Raw genomic sequence first — 16262 nt, 5'->3', positions numbered from 1 at the left:
CCCAGGGATCCCATCCCGTCCCAGCGATCCCATCCCATCCTATGCCAGGGATCCTATCCCAGGGTTCCCATCCAATGCAAGGGATCCCATCCCATCCGAGCCCAGCCCAGCCCAGCCCAGCCCAGCCCATCCCAGCCCATCCCATCCCATCCCATCCCATCCCATCCCATCCCATCCCAAGGATCCCATCCCAAGGATCCCATCCCATCCCATCCCAGGGATCCCATGCCAAGGATACCATGCCAGGGATTCCATCCCATCCCACCCCATCACATCCTATCCCATCCCATCTCATCCCAAGGATCCCATCCCATCCCAGGAATACCATCCCATCCCATCTCATTTCAGGGATACCATCCCTTCCCACCCCATCCCATCCCATCCCATCCCATCCCATCCCATCCCATCCCATCCCATCCCATCCCATCCCATGCCATCCCATCCCATCCCATCCCATCCCATCCCATCCCATCCCATCCCATCCCATTCCATCCCATCCCATCCCATCCCATCGCAGGTATCCCATCCCATCCCATCCCATCCCATCCCATCCCATCCCATCCCATCCCATCCCATCCCAGGGATCCCATTCCAGGGAACCGATCCCAGCGATCACATCCCATCCCAGGGATCCCATCCCGTCCCAGCGATCCCATCCCATCCTATCCCAGGGATCCTATCCCAGGGTTCCCATCCAATGCAAGGGAACCCATCCCATCCGAGCCCAGCCCAGCCCAGCCCATCCCATCCCACCCCATCCCAGGTATCCCATGCCAGGTATCCCATCCCATCCCAGGGATAACATCGCAGGGATCCTATCCCATCCCAGGAATCCCATCCCATCCCATCCCAGGGATCCCATCCCAGGGATCCCATCCCATCCCAGGGATCGAATACCAGGGATCGCATCCCATCCCAGGGATCCCATCCCAGGGATCCCATCCCATCCCAGGAATACCATCCCATCCCATCTCATTTCAGGGATACCATCGCATCCCACCCCATCCCATCCCATCCCAGGTATCCCATCCCATCCCATCCCAGGGATCCCATCCCATCCCAGGGATCCCAAACCCATCCCAGGGATCCCATCCCATCCCGGAGATCCCATCCCATCCCATCCCATCCCATCTAATCCCATCCCATGCCATCCCAGGGATCGCATCCCAGGGATCCCGTCCCATCCCAGGTATCCCATCCCAGGGATCCCATCCCATTCCTGGGATCCCATCCCATCCCAGGGATCCCATCCCATCCCTGGGACCCCATTCCAGGGATCCCATCGCAGGGATCCTATCAGATCCCAGGGATCCCATCCCATCCCATGTAATCCCATCCCATCCCAGGGATCCCATCCCATCCCAGGGATCCCATCCCATCCCAGGGATCCCATCCCAGGAATCCCATTCCATCCCAGGGATCCCATCCCAGGGATCCCATCCCAGGGATCCCATCCCAGGGATCCCATCGCATCCCATCCCAGGGATCCCATCCCATCCCAGTGTTCCTATCCCAGGGATCCCATCCCATCCCATCTCTTCCCAGGTATACAATCCCATCCCATCACATCCCATCCCATCACAACACATCACATCCCATGCCAGGGATCCCATCCAATGCCAGGGATCCCATCCCATGCCAGGGATCCCATCCCATCCCAGGGCTCCCATCCCATCCCATCCCAGGGATCCCATCCCAGGGATCCCATCCCAGGGATCCCATCCCATCCCTTCCCATCCCATCCCATCCCATCTCAGGGATCCCATCGCAGGGATCCCATCCCATCCAGGGGATCTCATCCCATCCAGGGGATCCCATCCCATCACAGTGATGCCTTCCCATCCTATCGCAGGGATCCTATCCCAGGGATCCCATCCCAGGCATCCCATCCCATCCTATCCCATCCCATCCCATCCCATCCCATCCCATCCCATCCCATCCCATCCCATCCCATCCCATCCCATCCCATCCCATCCCATCCCATCCCATCCCAGGGATCTGAAGCCATCCCAGGGATCCCATCCCCTCCCATCCCCTCCAATCCCATCCCATCTATCCCATCCCATCCCATCCCATCCCATCCCATCCCATCCCATCCCATCCCATCCCATCCCATCCCATCCATCTCATCCCAGGGATCCCATCCCACCCAAGGGATCCCATCCCATCGTATCCCAGGGATCCTATCCCAGGGATCCCATCCCATCCCAGGCATCCCATCCCATCCCATCCCATCCCAGGGGTCCCATCCCAGGGATCCCATCCCACTCTAGGGATCCCATCCCATCCCATCCCATCCCATACCATCCCATCCCAAGGATCCCACCCCATCCCATTCCAGGGATCCCATGCCAAGGATCCCATGCCAGGGATTCCATCCCATCCCACCCCATCACATCCTATCCCATCCCATCTCATCCCAAGGATCCCATCCCATCCCAGGAATACCATCCCATCCCATCTCATTTCAGGGATACCATCCCATCCCACCCCATCCCATCCCATCCCATCCCATCCCATCCCATCCCATCCCATCCCATCCCATCCCATCCCATCGCAGGTATCCCATCCCATCCCATCCCATCCCATCCCATCCCATCCCATCCCATCCCATCCCATCCCATCCCATCCCATCCCAGGGATCCCATCCCAGGGATCACATCCCATCCCAGGGATCCCATCCAATCCCAGGGATCCCATCCCAGGGATCATATTCCATCTCTGGGATCCCATCCCATCCCATGCCATGTACTCCCATCCCATTCCAGGGATCCCATCCCTGGTATCCCATCCCAGGTATCGCATCCCAGGGATCCCAACCCATCCCAGGGATCCCATCCCAGGGATCCCATCCCAGGGATCCCATCCCATCCCAGGGATCCTATCCCAGGGATCCTATCCCATCCCAGGGATCCCATTCCAGGGAACCGATCCCAGCGATCACATCCCATCCCAGGGATCCCATCCCGTCCCAGCGATCCCATCCCATCCTATGCCAGGGATCCTATCCCAGGGTTCCCATCCAATGCAAGGGATCCCATCCCATCCGAGCCCAGCCCAGCCCAGCCCAGCCCAGCCCATCCCAGCCCATCCCATCCCATCCCATCCCATCCCATCCCATCCCATCCCATCCCATCCCATCCCAGGTATCGCATCCCAGGGATCACATCCCATTCCAGGGATCCCATCGCAGGGATCCTATCAGATCCCAGGGATCCCATCCCATCCCATTCCATGTAATCCCATCCCAACCCAGGGATCCCATCCAATCCCAGGGATCCCATCCCAGGAATCCCATTCCATCCCAGGGATCCCATCCCGTCCCATCCCATGTAATCCCATCCCATCCCAGGGATCCCATCCCAGGGATCCCATCCCAGGGATCGCATCCCATCCCAGGGATCCCATCCCAGGGATCCCATCCCATCCCATCTCATCCCAGGGGTCCCATCCCAAGGATCCCATCCCAGGGAATCTACCAGGGATCCCATCCCAGGGATCCCATCCCATCGCATCCCATCCCATCCCAAGGATCCCATCCCATCCCAGGGATCCCATGCCAAAGATCCCATGCCAGGGATTCCATCCCAGGGATCCCATCCCATCCCAGGGATCCTATCCCAGGGTTCCTATCCCATCCCTGGGATCCCATTACAGGGATCCCATTCCAGGGATCCCATCCTATCCCAGGGATCCCATCCCAGGGATCCCATCCCATCCTAGGGATCCCATCCTATCCCATCCCATCCCATCCCATCCCATCCCATCCCATCCCATCCCATCCCATCCCATCCCATCCCATCCCATCCCATCCCATCGATCCTGTACCATCCTATCCCAGGGATCCCATCCCAGGGATCTCTTCCCATCCCAGGGATCCCATCCCATCCCATCTCATCCCATCCTATCCCAGGGATCCCATCCCAGGGATCCCATCCCATCCCAGGGATCCCATCCCATCCCATGTCATCCCATGCCATCCCAGGGATACCATCCCACGTATCCCATCCCAGGGATCTCATCCCGTCCCAGGTATCTCATCCTAGGGATCCCATCCCATTCCAGGGATCGCATCCTATCCCAGATATCCCATCCCAGGGATTCCATCCCATCCCAGGGATCCCATCCCAGGGATCTTATCCCATCCCATGGATCCCATCCCATCCCATCTAATCCCGTCCCATCCCAGGGATCCAATCCCATCCCTGGTATCCCATCCCAGGGATCACATCCCATTCCAGGGATCCCATCGCAGGGATCCTATCAGATCCCAGGGATCCCATCCCATCCCATGTAATCCCATCCCATCCCAGGGATCCCATCCCATCCCATCCCATCCCATCCCATCCCATCCCATCCCATCCCAAGGATCCCATCCCATCCCATTCCAGGGATCCCATGCCAAGGATCCCATGCCAGGGATTCCATCCCATCCCAACCCATCACATCCTATCCCATCCCATCTCATCCCAAGGATCCCATCCCATCCCAGGAATACCATCCCATCCCATCTCATTTCAGGGATACCATCCCATCCCACCCCATCCCATCCCATCCCATCCCATCCCATCCCATCCCATCCCATCCCATCCCATCCCATCCCATCCCATCCCATCGCAGGTATCCCATCCCATCCCATCCCATCCCATCCCATCCCATCCCATCCCATCCCATCCCATCCCATCCCAGGGATCCCATCCCAGGGATCACATCCTATCCCAGGGTTCCCATCCAATGCAAGAGATCCCATCCCATCCCATCCCATCCCATCCCATCCCATCCCATCCCATCCCATCCCATCCCATCCCAGGGATCCCATCCCATTCCAGGGATCTCATCGCAGGGATCCTATCAGATCCCAGGGATCCCATCCCATCCCATGTAATCCCATCCCATCCCAGGGATCCCATCCCAGGGATCCCATGCCAGGGAATGTACCAGGGATCCCATCCCAGGGATCCCATCCCATTGCATCCCATCCCAACCCAAGGATCCCATCCCATCCCAGGGATCCCATCCCATCACATCCCATGCCATCCCATTCCATCCCAGGAATCCTATCCCAGGGTTCCCATCCCATCCCATCCCTTCCCCTCATATCCTTTCCCATCCCATTCCAGGGATCCCATCCCATCCCACAGATTCCATCCCAACCCACGGATCCCGTCCCATCCCAGGTATCTCATCCCAGGGATCCCATCCCATTCCAGGGATCGCATCCCATCCCAGATATCCCATCTCTGGGATTCCATCCCATCCCAGGGATCCCATCCCAGGGATCCCATCCCATCCCATCTAATCCCATCCCAGGGATCCCATGCCAGGGTTCCCATCCCAGGGATCCCAACCCAGGGATCCCATCCCATACCAGGGATCCCATCCCAGGGATGCCATACCAGGGATCCCATCCCGTCCCATCCCATCCCATCCCATCGAAGGGATCACATCCCATCCCAGGGATCCCATCCCATCCCATCTCATCTCAGGGATCCCATCCCAAGGATCCCATCCCAGGGATACCATCCCAAGGATCCCATCCCAGGGATCCCATCCCAGTGATCCCATCGCATCCCATCCCATCCCAGGAATCCCATCCCATACCGTCCCATCCCAGGGATCCAATCCCAGGGATCTCATCCCATCCCATCCCATTCCATCCCATCCCATCCCATCGCATACATCTCATCCCAGGGATCCCATCCCATCCCATCTCATCCCATCCCTGGTATCCCATCCCATCCCATTCTCTCCCATCCGAGGGATCCCATACCAGGGCTCCCATCCCATCCCATCCCATCCCATCCCATCCCATCCCAGGGATCCCATCCCAGGGATCCCATCCCAGGGATCCCATCCCAGGGATCCCTTCCCAGGGATCCCATCCCAGGGATCCCATCCCAGGGATCCCATCCCAGGGATCCCTTCCCATCCCATCCAAGGGATCCTATCCCAGGGATCCTATCCCATCCCATGGATCCCTTTCCGGGGATCCCATTCCCATCCCATCCCATCCCAGGGATCCCATCCCAGGGATCCGATCCCAGGGATCACATCACATCCCAGGGATCCCATCGCATCCCAGGGATCCCATCCCATTCCAGGGATCCCATTCCAGGGTTCCCATCCCATACAGGGGATCCCATCCAATGCCAGGGATCCCATCCCATCCTGTCCCAGGGATCCTATCCCAGGGTTCCCATTCAATGCAAGGGATCCCATCCCATCCCATCCCATCCCATCCCATCCCATCCCATCCCTTCCCATCCCATCCCAGGGATCCCATCCGAGGGATCCCATCCCAGGGATCCCATCCCAGGGATCCCATCCCATCCCAGGGATAACATCGCAGGGATCCTATCCCATCCCAGGAATCCCATCCCATCCCATCTAATCCCATCCCAGGGATCCCATCCCAGGGATCGGATCCCATCCCAGGGATCCCATCCCAGGGATCCCATCCCATCCCAGGAATACCATCCCATCCCATCTCATTTCAGGGATCCCATCGCATCCCATCCCATCCCATCGAAGGGCTCACATCCCATCCCAGGGATCCCATCCCATCCCATCTCATCTCAGTGATCCCATCCCAAGGATCCCATCCCAGGGATCCCATCCCAGTGATCCCATCGCATCGCATCCCATCCCAGGGATCCCATCCCATACCGTCCCATCCAAGGGATCCAATCCCAGGGATCTCATCCCATCCCATCCCATTCCATACCATCCCATCCCATCCCATCCATCTCATCCCAGGGATCCCATCCCATCCCAGGAATACCATCCCATCACATCTCATCCCTGGTATCCCATCCCATCCCATTCTCTCCCATCGGAGTGATCCCATACCAGGGCTCCCTTCCCATCCCATCCCATCCCATCCCATCCCATCCCATCCCATCCCATCCCATCCTATCCCATCCCAGGGATCCCATCCCAGGGATCCCATCCCAGGGATCCCTTCCCATCCCATCCAAGGGATCCTATCCCAGGGATCCTATCCCATCCCAGGGATCCCTTTCCGGGGATCCCATTCCCATCCCATCCCATTCCAGGGATCCCATCCCAGGGATCCCATCCCAGGGATCACATCCCATCCCAGGGATCCCATCGCATCCCAGGGATCCCATCCCATTCCAGGGATCCCATTCCAGGGTTCCCATCCCATACAGGGGATCCCATCCAATTCCAGGAATCCCATCCCATCCCAGGGATCCCATCCCATCCTGTCCCAGGGATCCTATCCCAGGGTTCCTTTTCAATGCAAGGGATCCCATCCCATCCCATCCCATCCCATCCCATCCCATCCCATCCCATCCCATCCCATCCCAGGTATCCCATCCCAGGTATCCCATCCCATCCCAGGGATAACATCGCAGGGATCCTATCCCATCCCAGGAATCCCATCCCATCCCATCCCAGGGATCCCATCCCAGGGATCCCATCCCATCCCAGGGATCGAATACCAGGGATCGCATCCCATCCCAGGGATCCCATCCCAGGGATCCCACCCCATCCCAGGAATACAATCCCATCCCATCTCATTTCAGGGATACCATCGCATCCCACCCCATCCCATCCCATCCCAGGTATCCCATCCCATCCCATCCCATCCCAGGGATCCCATCCCATCCCAGGGATCCCAAACCCATCCCAGGGATCCCGTCCCATCCCAGGTATCCCATCCCAGGGATCCCATCCCATTCCTGGGATCCCATCCCATCCCAGGGATCCCATCCGAGGGATCCCATCCCATCCCAGGGACCCCATTCCAGGGATCACATCGCAGGGATCCTATCAGATCCCAGGGATCCCATCCCATCCCATGTAATCCCATCCCATCCCAGGGATCCCATCCCATCCCATCCCATCCCATCCTATCCCATCCCAAGGATCCCATCCCATCCAATTCCAGGGATCCCATGCCAAGGATCCCATGCCAGGGATTCCATCCCATCCCACCCCATCACATCCTATCCCATCCCATCTCATCCCAAGGATCCCATCCCATCCCATCCCAGGAATACCATCCCATCCCATCTCATTTCAGGGATACAATCCCTTCCCACCCCATCCCATCCCATCCCATCCCATCCCATCCCATCCCATCCCATCCCATCCCATCCCATCCCATCCCATCGCAGGTATCCCATCCCATCCCATCCCATCCCATCCCATCCCATCCCATCCCATCCCATCCCATCCCATCCCAGGGATCCCATCCCAGGGATCACATCCCATCCCAGGGATCCCATCCAATCCCAGGGATCCCATCCCAGGGATCATATTCCATCTCTGGGATCCCATCCCATCCCATGCCATGTACTCCCATCCCATCCCAGGGATCCCATCCCTGGTATCCCATCCCAGGTATCGCATCCCAGGGATCCCAACCCATCCCAGGGATCCCATCCCAGGGATCCCATCCCAGGGATCCCATCCCATCCCAGGGATCCTATCCCAGGGATCCTATCCCATCCCAGGGATCCCATTCCAGGGAACCGATCCCAGCGATCACATCCCATCCCAGGGATCCCATCCCGTCCCAGCGATCCCATCCCATCCTATGCCAGGGATCCTATCCCAGGGTTCCCATCCAATGCAAGGGATCCCATCCCATCCGAGCCCAGCCCAGCCCAGCCCAGCCCAGCCCATCCCAGCCCATCCCATCCCATCCCATCCCATCCCATCCCATCCCATCCCATCCCATCCCATCCCATCCCAGGTATCGCATCCCAGGGATCACATCCCATTCCAGGGATCCCATCGCAGGGATCCTATCAGATCCCAGGGATCCCATCCCATCCCATCCCATGTAATCCCATCCCAACCCAGGGATCCCATCCAATCCCAGGGATCCCATCCCAGGAATCCCATTCCATCCCAGGGATCCCATCCCGTCCCATCCCATGTAATCCCATCCCATCCCAGGGATCCCATCCCAGGGATCCCATCCCAGGGATCGCATCCCATCCCAGGGATCCCATCCCAGGGATCCCATCCCATCCCATCTCATCCCAGGGGTCCCATCCCAAGGATCCCATCCCAGGGAATCTACCAGGGATCCCATCCCAGGGATCCCATCCCATCGCATCCCATCCCATCCCAAGGATCCCATCCCATCCCAGGGATCCCATGCCAAAGATCCCATGCCAGGGATTCCATCCCAGGGATCCCATCCCATCCCAGGGATCCTATCCCAGGGTTCCTATCCCATCCCTGGGATCCCATTACAGGGATCCCATTCCAGGGATCCCATCCTATCCCAGGGATCCCATCCCAGGGATCCCATCCCATCCTAGGGATCCCATCCTATCCCATCCCATCCCATCCCATCCCATCCCATCCCATCCCATCCCATCCCATCCCATCCCATCCCATCCCATCGATCCTGTACCATCCTATCCCAGGGATCCCATCCCAGGGATCTCTTCCCATCCCAGGGATCCCATCCCATCCCATCTCATCCCATCCTATCCCAGGGATCCCATCCCAGGGATCCCATCCCATCCCAGGGATCCCATCCCATCCCATGTCATCCCATGCCATCCCAGGGATACCATCCCACGTATCCCATCCCAGGGATCTCATCCCGTCCCAGGTATCTCATCCTAGGGATCCCATCCCATTCCAGGGATCGCATCCTATCCCAGATATCCCATCCCAGGGATTCCATCCCATCCCAGGGATCCCATCCCAGGGATCTTATCCCATCCCATGGATCCCATCCCATCCCATCTAATCCCGTCCCATCCCAGGGATCCAATCCCATCCCTGGTATCCCATCCCAGGGATCACATCCCATTCCAGGGATCCCATCGCAGGGATCCTATCAGATCCCAGGGATCCCATCCCATCCCATGTAATCCCATCCCATCCCAGGGATCCCATCCCATCCCATCCCATCCCATCCCATCCCATCCCATCCCAAGGATCCCATCCCATCCCATTCCAGGGATCCCATGCCAAGGATCCCATGCCAGGGATTCCATCCCATCCCAACCCATCACATCCTATCCCATCCCATCTCATCCCAAGGATCCCATCCCATCCCAGGAATACCATCCCATCCCATCTCATTTCAGGGATACCATCCCATCCCACCCCATCCCATCCCATCCCATCCCATCCCATCCCATCCCATCCCATCCCATCCCATCCCATCCCATCCCATCCCATCCCATCCCATCCCATCCCATCGCAGGTATCCCATCCCATCCCATCCCATCCCATCCCATCCCATCCCATCCCATCCCATCCCAGGGATCCCATCCCAGGGATCACATCCTATCCCAGGGTTCCCATCCAATGCAAGAGATCCCATCCCATCCCATCCCATCCCATCCCATCCCATCCCATCCCATCCCAGGGATCCCATCCCATTCCAGGGATCTCATCGCAGGGATCCTATCAGATCCCAGGGATCCCATCCCATCCCATGTAATCCCATCCCATCCCAGGGATCCCATCCCAGGGATCCCATGCCAGGGAATGTACCAGGGATCCCATCCCAGGGATCCCATCCCATTGCATCCCATCCCAACCCAAGGATCCCATCCCATCCCAGGGATCCCATCCCATCACATCCCATGCCATCCCATTCCATCCCAGGAATCCTATCCCAGGGTTCCCATCCCATCCCATCCCTTCCCCTCATATCCTTTCCCATCCCATTCCAGGGATCCCATCCCATCCCACAGATTCCATCCCAACCCACGGATCCCGTCCCATCCCAGGTATCTCATCCCAGGGATCCCATCCCATTCCAGGGATCGCATCCCATCCCAGATATCCCATCTCTGGGATTCCATCCCATCCCAGGGATCCCATCCCAGGGATCCCATCCCATCCCATCTAATCCCATCCCAGGGATCCCATGCCAGGGTTCCCATCCCAGGGATCCCAACCCAGGGATCCCATCCCATACCAGGGATCCCATCCCAGGGATGCCATACCAGGGATCCCATCCCGTCCCATCCCATCCCATCCCATCGAAGGGATCACATCCCATCCCAGGGATCCCATCCCATCCCATCTCATCTCAGGGATCCCATCCCAAGGATCCCATCCCAGGGATACCATCCCAAGGATCCCATCCCAGGGATCCCATCCCAGTGATCCCATCGCATCCCATCCCATCCCAGGAATCCCATCCCATACCGTCCCATCCCAGGGATCCAATCCCAGGGATCTCATCCCATCCCATCCCATTCCATCCCATCCCATCCCATCGCATACATCTCATCCCAGGGATCCCATCCCATCCCATCTCATCCCATCCCTGGTATCCCATCCCATCCCATTCTCTCCCATCCGAGGGATCCCATACCAGGGCTCCCATCCCATCCCATCCCATCCCATCCCATCCCATCCCATCCCAGGGATCCCATCCCAGGGATCCCATCCCAGGGATCCCATCCCAGGGATCCCTTCCCAGGGATCCCATCCCAGGGATCCCATCCCAGGGATCCCATCCCAGGGATCCCTTCCCATCCCATCCAAGGGATCCTATCCCAGGGATCCTATCCCATCCCATGGATCCCTTTCCGGGGATCCCATTCCCATCCCATCCCATCCCAGGGATCCCATCCCAGGGATCCGATCCCAGGGATCACATCACATCCCAGGGATCCCATCGCATCCCAGGGATCCCATCCCATTCCAGGGATCCCATTCCAGGGTTCCCATCCCATACAGGGGATCCCATCCAATGCCAGGGATCCCATCCCATCCTGTCCCAGGGATCCTATCCCAGGGTTCCCATTCAATGCAAGGGATCCCATCCCATCCCATCCCATCCCATCCCATCCCATCCCATCCCTTCCCATCCCATCCCAGGGATCCCATCCGAGGGATCCCATCCCAGGGATCCCATCCCAGGGATCCCATCCCATCCCAGGGATAACATCGCAGGGATCCTATCCCATCCCAGGAATCCCATCCCATCCCATCTAATCCCATCCCAGGGATCCCATCCCAGGGATCGGATCCCATCCCAGGGATCCCATCCCAGGGATCCCATCCCATCCCAGGAATACCATCCCATCCCATCTCATTTCAGGGATCCCATCGCATCCCATCCCATCCCATCGAAGGGCTCACATCCCATCCCAGGGATCCCATCCCATCCCATCTCATCTCAGTGATCCCATCCCAAGGATCCCATCCCAGGGATCCCATCCCAGTGATCCCATCGCATCGCATCCCATCCCAGGGATCCCATCCCATACCGTCCCATCCAAGGGATCCAATCCCAGGGATCTCATCCCATCCCATCCCATTCCATACCATCCCATCCCATCCCATCCATCTCATCCCAGGGATCCCATCCCATCCCAGGAATACCATCCCATCACATCTCATCCCTGGTATCCCATCCCATCCCATTCTCTCCCATCGGAGTGATCCCATACCAGGGCTCCCTTCCCATCCCATCCCATCCCATCCCATCCCATCCCATCCTATCCCATCCCAGGGATCCCATCCCAGGGATCCCATCCCAGGGATCCCTTCCCATCCCATCCAAGGGATCCTATCCCAGGGATCCTATCCCATCCCAGGGATCCCTTTCCGGGGATCCCATTCCCATCCCATCCCATTCCAGGGATCCCATCCCAGGGATCCCATCCCAGGGATCACATCCCATCCCAGGGATCCCATCGCATCCCAGGGATCCCATCCCATTCCAGGGATCCCATTCCAGGGTTCCCATCCCATACAGGGGATCCCATCCAATTCCAGGAATCCCATCCCATCCCAGGGATCCCATCCCATCCTGTCCCAGGGATCCTATCCCAGGGTTCCTTTTCAATGCAAGGGATCCCATCCCATCCCATCCCATCCCATCCCATCCCATCCCATCCCATCCCATCCCATCCCATCCCATCCCAGGTATCCCATCCCAGGTATCCCATCCCATCCCAGGGATAACATCGCAGGGATCCTATCCCATCCCAGGAATCCCATCCCATCCCATCCCAGGGATCCCATCCCAGGGATCCCATCCCATCCCAGGGATCGAATACCAGGGATCGCATCCCATCCCAGGGATCCCATCCCAGGGATCCCACCCCATCCCAGGAATACAATCCCATCCCATCTCATTTCAGGGATACCATCGCATCCCACCCCATCCCATCCCATCCCAGGTATCCCATCCCATCCCATCCCATCCCAGGGATCCCATCCCATCCCAGGGATCCCAAACCCATCCCAGGGATCCCGTCCCATCCCAGGTATCCCATCCCAGGGATCCCATCCCATTCCTGGGATCCCATCCCATCCCAGGGATCCCATCCGAGGGATCCCATCCCATCCCAGGGACCCCATTCCAGGGATCACATCGCAGGGATCCTATCAGATCCCAGGGATCCCATCCCATCCCATGTAATCCCATCCCATCCCAGGGATCCCATCCCATCCCATCCCATCCCATCCCATCCCAAGGATCCCATCCCATCCAATTCCAGGGATCCCATGCCAAGGATCCCATGCCAGGGATTCCATCCCATCCCACCCCATCACATCCTATCCCATCCCATCTCATCCCAAGGATCCCATCCCATCCCATCCCAGGAATACCATCCCATCCCATCTCATTTCAGGGATACAATCCCTTCCCACCCCATCCCATCCCATCCCATCCCATCCCATCCCATCCCATCCCATCCCATCCCATCGCAGGTATCCCATCCCATCCCATCCCATCCCATCCCATCCCAGGGATCCCATCCCAGGGATCACATCCCATCCCAGGGATCCCATCCAATCCCAGGGATCCCATCCCAGGGACCATATTCCATCCCAGGGATCCCATCCCGTCCCATGCCATGTACTGCCATCCCATTCCAGGGATCCCATCCCAGGTATCCCATCCCAGGTATCGCATCCCAGGGATCCCAACCCATCCCAGGGATCCCATCCCAGGGATCCCATCCCAGGGATCCCATCCCATCCCAGGGATCCTATCCCAGGGATCCTATCCCATCCCAGGGATCCCATTCCAGGGAACCGATCCCAGCGATCACATCCCATCCCAGGGATCCCATCCCGTCCCAGCGATCCCATCCCATCCTATCCCAGGGATCCTATCCCAGGGTTCCCATCCAATGCAAGGGATCCCATCCCATCCGAGCCCAGCCCAGCCTAGCCCAGCCCATCCCAGCTCATCCCATCCCATCCCATCCCATCCCATCCCATCCCAGGTATCGCATCCCAGGGATCACATCCCATTAAAGGAATCCCATCGCAGGGATCCTATCAGATCCCAGGGATCCCATCCCATCCCATGTAATCCCATCCCATCCCAGGGATCCCATCCCATCCCAGGAATCCCATCCAATCCCAGGGATCCCATCCCAGGAATCCCATTCCATCCCAGGGATCCCATCCCGTCCCATCCCATGTAATCCCATCCCATCCCAGGGATCCCATCCCAGGGATCCCATCCCAGGGATCCCATCCCATCCCAGGGATCCCATCCCAGGGATCCCATCCCATCCCATCCCATCTCATCCCAGGGGTCCCATCCCAAGGATCCCATCCCAGGTATCCCATCCGAGGGATCCCATCCCAGGGATCCCATCCCATCGCATCCCATCCCATCCCAAGGATCCCATCCCATCCCAGGGATCCCATGCCAAAGATCCCATGCCAGGGATTCCATCCCAGGGATCCCATCCCATCCCAGGTATCCCATTCCCAGGAATCCCATCCCCGGGATCACATCCCATCCCAGGGATCCCATCCCATACCATCCCATCCCAGGGATCCCATCCCATCCCAGGGATCCCATCCCAGGGATCCCATCCCATCCCAGGGATCCTATCCCAGGGATCCTATCCCATCCCAGGGATCCCATCCCAGGGATCCCATTCCAGGGATCCCATCCCATCCCAGGGATCCCATCCCATCCCATGCATCCCATCCCATCCTCTCCCAGGGATCCTATCCCAGGGTTCCCATCCAATGCAAGGGATCCCATCCCATGCCATCCCATGCCAGCCCATCCCATCCCATCCCATGCCATCCCATCCCAGGGATCCCATCCCATCCCAGGGATCCCATCCCAGGGATCCTATCAGATCCCAGGGATCCCATCCCATCCCATGTAATCCCATCCCATCCCAGGGATCCCATCCCAGGGATCCCATCCCATCCCAGGGATGCCATCCCATCCCATCCCAGGTATCCCATCCCATCCCATCCCATCCCATCCCATCCCATCCCATCCCATCCCAGGAATCCCATCCCAGGGATCACATCCCATCCCAGGGATCCCATCCCATCCCAGGGATCCCATCCCATACCATCCCATCCCAGGGATCCCATCCTATCCCAGGGATCCCATCCCAGGGATCCCATCCCATCCCAGGGATCCTATCCCAGGGATCCTATCCCATCCCAGGGATCCCATTCCAGGGATCCCATCCCAGGGATCCCATCCCATCCCATGGATCCCATCCCATCCCATCCCAGGGATCCTATCCCAGGGTTCCCATCCAATGCAAGGGATCCCATCCCATGCCATCCCATGCCATCCCATCCCATCCCATCCCATGCCATCCCATCCCATCCCATGCCATCCCATCCCATCCCATCCCATCCCATCCCATCCCATCCCATCCCATCCCATCCCATCCCAGGGATCCCATCCCAGGGATCTCATTCCAGGGATCCCATCCCATTCCAGTGATCTCATCGCAGGGATCCTATCAGATCCCAGGGATCCCATCCCATCCCATCCCATGTAATCCCATCCCAGGGATCCCATCCCAGGGATCCCATGCCAGGGAATGTACCAGGGATCCCATCCCAGGGATCCCATCCCATCGCATCCCATCCCAACCCAAGGATCCCATCCCATCCCAGGGTTCCATTCCCATCACATCCCATGCCATCGCATTCCATCCCAGGAATCCTATCCCAGGGTTCCCATCCCATCCCTTCCCCTCATATCCTTTCCCATCCCATTCCAGGGATCCCATCCCATCCCACGGATTCCATCCCAACCCAGGGATTCCATCCCATCCCAGGTATCTCATCCCAGGGATCCCATCCCATCCTATCCCATCCCATCCCATCCCAGGAATCCCATCCCAGGGATCCCATCCCATCCCAGGGATCCCGTCCCATCCCATCCCATCCCATCCCATCTCATCCTGTCCCATCACAGGGATCCTATCCCATCCCCGGGATCCCATCCTATCCCATCCCATCTCATCCCGTCCCGTCCCATCCCATCCCATCGATCCCATCCCAGA

Source organism: Sturnus vulgaris, chromosome 22, assembly GCF_052056855.1.
Source record: "Sturnus vulgaris isolate bStuVul1 chromosome 22, bStuVul1.hap1, whole genome shotgun sequence".
Lineage (NCBI taxonomy): Eukaryota > Metazoa > Chordata > Aves > Passeriformes > Sturnidae > Sturnus > Sturnus vulgaris.
Note: the sequence above shows the minus strand (reverse complement) of the source record.